This window comes from Schistocerca americana, chromosome 2, assembly GCF_021461395.2.
Source record: "Schistocerca americana isolate TAMUIC-IGC-003095 chromosome 2, iqSchAmer2.1, whole genome shotgun sequence".
Classification (NCBI taxonomy): Eukaryota; Metazoa; Arthropoda; class Insecta; order Orthoptera; family Acrididae; genus Schistocerca; species Schistocerca americana.
The window spans coordinates 897,623,554-897,629,322 of NC_060120.1; the positions used below are offsets into that span (position 1 = coordinate 897,623,554).

The 5,769-nt window shown below is 43.5% G+C and overlaps 1 non-coding gene across 1 annotated transcript; it reads right to left on the reverse strand.

Moving 5' to 3' along the window:
• Positions 1-2,274: 2,274 nt before the first annotated feature.
• On the reverse strand, positions 2,275-2,349 carry Trnat-ugu. The gene has a single exon. It is a non-coding gene; the product is annotated as a tRNA-Thr (tRNA).
• Positions 2,350-5,769: the final 3,420 nt, after the last annotated feature.

Here is a 5,769-nt window from a genome sequence, read left to right on the forward strand (position 1 = left end):
TCCTTCACTTGCTCCATTGGGTTGGGATCTGTAGGGTCCTCCACAAGGGTCAGGTATGTATTGCACACGAAGCTGATACCGAAGTAATTAATTACTTTTGAGTACATTGTGGGAGTAAACAGTGATCAATATTATTACAAATATTTACTATCAAAAACAGTCTTTATCACAAATTATTTATTCTGGTGACCGGTTTCGACCACAACTGTGGTCATCTTCAGACCAATGAGTAAGAAACTCCTTCTAGTGGTTAATTACTACTCATTTACCACCGCAACGAGGTTCTTACTCATTCATCACCAGAATAAATAATTTGTGATCAAGACTGTTTTTGATAATAAATATTTGATACCCAAGTAGCTTATCGTTTGTGATACGCACACAAGTTTTTTTCGAGCTGGCGACACCCCACATAACGACGGTCAAGGGTTCCGGAAGTATCAGTATAAGATCTAAAAAAAGGCTCTCCAGAGGATGGAGTGTGAAAATACCAGCGGTTAACTGCCGAAGTATACGCATCAAAGTGTCAGAGTTTGGAGTGCACCTAAAAAGCAGAGACTCTCACATAATACTAGGTGCAGAATGATGTTTGCAACCTCAAATTTAGACCAGAGATACGTTTGGGACAATTTAAGAGTTTATCAAAAAGACAGACAATACAAAATGCAGGTCATACATTTATTGCAGTAGGCAAGAAATTCACATTCACCGAGATAGGAACCGAAACTGCATCCGAGATTATTTAATCGAAGGGGGGAGCCTCATATCAGCCCCAAGACTCCCTCCTTCATATAATCGAGAACTTAAGAGGAAACTTCACTTCGCTAATACGGAAGATCCCTAGTCATACAGTAATCATCGGAGGATACTTCGATCATACAACAGTCACATGGGTTAATTACAGAGTTCTTAGTGGAGGAAGTGACAAGATGGCCTGAAAAACATTACTAAATGCCTTCTCTAATAGCTGCCTAGAACAGATGGTTCTAAAGCCCACTCGTGATGGAAATGTACTGGACCTAATGACAACAAACAGACCTAACCTCTTTGAGGATGTCCACAATGAAACTGGAGTCAATGGCCATGAGGCAGTGGTGGCAAAAATGGTAACCACGAAGATCAATTAAAACAAACAGAAAGATTTATATGTTCAGTACATTAGATAAAAAGGCAGTAGTGTGATATTTCAATGACGAACTCGCAACTTTCAGCTCAGGACTGGAGAAGTATGGCTAAAGTTTAAAGAACAGTTGACCATACATTGGACAAATATGTATCTAGTAGAATAGTTCAGGGTTGGAGAGAGTCCCCTTGTTATACAGTCACCATGAAGGAACTTGGGAAGTAACAGAGACTACACATGACAGGAGCAAAACAAATCGATAAAGGAAAACCGAATGAAACACGTTTGGCTGTAAAGGGGTCAATGCGTGAGCCCTTCAACGACTACCACAGTAGAATATTATCGAAAGATCTCTCACAAAACTCGAAGATATTGTGGTTGTATGTAAGGGCTGTTAGTTGACGAGACCTGAACTGATATTGAGGGTATCAAAGCAAAAACAAAATGCTTAACTCTGTTTTCATATCTTACTGTACTAAGGAAAACCTAAGAGCAGTACCCAATGTAATTCTCGTATCACTAAAAGGACGACTAAAATATATAATAGTATCAGTGGCGTTGAGAAACAGCTGAAATCGTTAAAACTGAACAACGCGCAACGGCCTGATGGAATCCTTGTCAGATTCTATATAGAATTTGCGGCTGAATAGCCCTTTTTTTAAAACTATAATATAGCAAATACCCCGGAACAAAAAATTATGTGTAATGATCGGAAGACAGCACAAATTACACACATCTACAAGAAGCACAGGTTCCCATCAGATCACCGAAGTTAAGCGTTGTCGGACTCGGTTAGCACTTGGATGGGTCACAGCTGGGTCTGCCGAGTGCTGTTGGCAAGCAGAGTGCATTCAGCCCTTATGATGCTAATTGAGGTGCTACTTGATTGAGAAGTATCTGCACCAGTCACGAAAAGTGACAAAGGCCGGGAAAGCCGTGTGCTGACCACATGCCCCTCCGTAACTGCATCCGGTGACGCCTAAGGGCTGAGGGTGACACGGCGTCCGGTCGGTACCATTGACTCATCAAGGCCTGCTCGGGCGGCGTTTGTTTTGTTTTTTTACAAGAAGACAGTATAAGTGACAATTAAATCAAGACCCTAAGCTGTCGACAGGCGTTGATATACATCAAAGGGGACAGTGGAAAACGTGTGCCCCGACCGGGACTCGAACCCGGGATCTTCTGCTTACATGGCAGAAGCTCTATCCATCTGAGCCACCGAGGGCACAGAGGATAGTGCGACTGCAGGGATTTATCCCTTGCACGCTCCCCGTGAGACCCACATTCCCAACTTAATGTCCACACACTACATTCGCAGTGACCCTGCCCATTACACTCATTACTCGCGACAGACAATCTTACCGAGTCCCGTAAGAGTTCGGGCAATGCGTGTGCATCCAGTACAGAAGAAGAAGGTCAATAGCCGGTTAGCCTTAACTATATGAAGATGGTATCTGTTCTTTCGGACGTGTCCGAAAGAACAGATACCATCCAAATACAGACAGTATAAGTGATCCACAATCCATTTGTTGTGGAGTCTTAGAACGTATTCTGAGCTCATATGCAAAGAGATATCTCGAGCAGAATAACCTCTCCCTTCCCAATCAGCATCGATTCCGAAAACATTGATCATGTGAAACACAATACGCGGCATTTGTCACACTACGTCCTGAAAGCCATGGTTCAAGGTAAGCAGGTAGATGCAATGGTTCTTAGCTTCAAGAAGGGAATTGATTCAATATCAGATGTAAGATTATTATCGAAAGTACGACCACAACACAAAGCGAAATGTCTCACTGGATTAAGGACTTATTGATTGGAAGGATGCAGCATGTTACCTGGAAAGGGGAGTTATCGACAGATCCTAGTAAATTCAGGCAAGTATATTGAGTCTATTGGTGTCATGTTGTATATCAATGACTTTGCAGACAATATTAAAAGTAACCTCAGACTTTTCACAAATGATGCAGTTATCTATATCAGAGGATACTGAACGTGTAGAAAGAAGGACAGGAAGAATAGTCGTAGGTTGTCCACGGGAGAATGTTTCGGAGATTCTGAAGAACTAAACTCGTAGACGCTTGATGATAAACGCAAACTACGTAAGGGAACCTACTTGCAAAGTTTCAGGAACCAGCTGTATGTGTTGAATGTAGGAATGTACTGCACCCAATACGTATCGATCCTGTAGGGATCGCGACACTAGACAAATTACGGTGCCGCCCACTAAGGCGTTTAAGCACTCATTCTTACCGAGCTCCATACGTGACTGAAACGGAAAGGAGCCGCATTAACAGGTAAAATGGAACATGCCCTCTTCCATGCGCTTCACAGTAGTTTGTTACGGATATAGATGTAGACAGAAGATGCGCCTTGCTACCCACTCTTCAGAGATTCTCCAAACGTGTGCGCAACAACACAGTAGTCGCCGCATCGGGTATGATTGGATACCGGTTACTGAAGTTCCTGATTCAGTCCGACCATTTAATTATCATGATGTTGCGCAGCCATTTTTAGATGGAAACGGGCCAGGGCTCGTGTGAGCCCATGGTGCTAAGCCCAAGTTTCACAAGAATACAGAAGATTCTGGAGCACTGTTGCCATATATGCAGGAATTTGGGTAGCCAGTTTAATATCGTGGGAGTGAAACGATTTTGGGTATTAACTTCCCAAAAGATGAAGAAGTAGTGGTAATCCTGCGATCAATTTCAGCATCATGATCGTTTCCCTACGTTAAGAAGCTCCATAAAATATTTATAGTAATCAATATGCTTCGAAGTACATCCAGCAAGATGTAAATTAAGTGGCTGAATGATGTGAGATGAGTTCACTCCCATAATTTCATTCTTGATGACTCCTATTTTGAAATTAAATCTCCGACAAGCCTGGTAAAACATACAGCGTGTCCAAAAATTAACTATCCATTTCGTAGAAAACGGTGATGTGGGGTAAGATGTATACGCTAATGCAGTGCAGGTGCATTTCAGATGCATAAAGTTGTACTTGTTGCTGAAAACGATGGCTTGGATCCATGGCACCGCTAAAAACGTGTTCCGTTGTTACAGGTACCTGAAAATGAAGACGACAGCTATTATGACGTGAAGGTTGCAGAGGTTGTTGTATGGCAAAATTGGAACGAGATTTAATCACCGATTCCAAGAACCTAGTCCTGATGACAGGGCAATTCAACAATTAGTGAACAAATTTAAGCGCACTGGTACCCCGGACAAGGCCGCCCATCAAACTCCATTGACCAAATTGAAGGCATTAGAACATCCACTAATCACTGACCAACATCGATGAGGCGGTTGCCGGTGGAACTTCGTATTCCATGCTCGATGGTACGTAAGACGTTGCAACACACGCTGAAGAAAACGCTGTACCTTCTGCAGGTTCTCCACTAAGTACATGACAAGAATCTGGCAGAGCATGTGAAAGCTTGGCAGAATTTACTTGAAGCAGATGCAAATCGCAACATCCACAACCACATACCATTCAAACTTCAGAATGGGTTAACGACATAAGTGCATCATCTGGGCTGACGTACCATCAGTGGAGCACGTGGAATTCCAGTGAGACTCACCCGAAGTTAATGTATGGATGGGAAGACCCATTGACATAACACCACAAATGCTCCAGAACGTGTTTCGTGTGGCAGCAGGCAGTTTGGAGTTGTGTCTGGATGTGAATGCTGCTTATGTTGAAGGCAATAGGTGATAAACATATGCCATTACAAATATGCTGACTGGACTCGCATTCGGGAGGACGACGGTTCAAGCCCGCGTCCGGCCATCCTGATTTAGGTTTTCCGTGATTTCCCTAAATCATTCCAGGCAAATGCCGGGATGGTTCCTCTGAAAGGGCACGGCCGACTTCCTTCCCTAATCCGATGAGATCGATGACCACGCTGTCTGGTCTCCTTCCCCAAAACAACCAACCAACCAAATATGCTGACGGAAAAAAAGAACGAATCACTACATCAAAGAATAATTAGTATAGTGTAATGAAATTCCGCGTATACATTTGTCTAGATAAGTTATTTGACTAAGATTGCAAAAAATGGCTCTGAGTACTATGGGACTTAACTTCTGAGGTCATCAGTCCCCTAGAACTTAGAACTACTTAAACCTAACTAACCTAAGGACATCACACACGTCCATTCCCGAGGCAGGATTCGAACCTGCGACCGTAGCGGTCGCGCAGCTCCAGACTGTAGCGCCTAGAACCGCTCGACCACCTCAGGCGGCTAAGATTGCAGAAACAGAGGTTAATGTAAGCATGAGTTAAGCCGTCGCAAATGGGAAATGCTGGTATACTAATAAACGGCGCAACCGCCAGAATGTTGAACGGAAGCATGCAAACGTACATGCATTGTGATGTACTGGTGCCGAATGTCAGTTGGTGCGATTGGGTTCCGTGCCTATTGCTCTTGGTCAGTCAATTGATGGATAACGCTGGTTGTGGATTACGCTAGAGTCGTCGTCCTACGATGTTACAAGTGTGCCCGACTGCAGACAGATTTGGTGTTCGAGCAGACCAAGGCAACGTGTCGACGCTCTGTGACGGAGCATGTTGGGTCACAAAGCGGTATATGAGCGGTTGTTATCATGTTGGGAAACACCTCCTAGAATGATAGCACAACATGT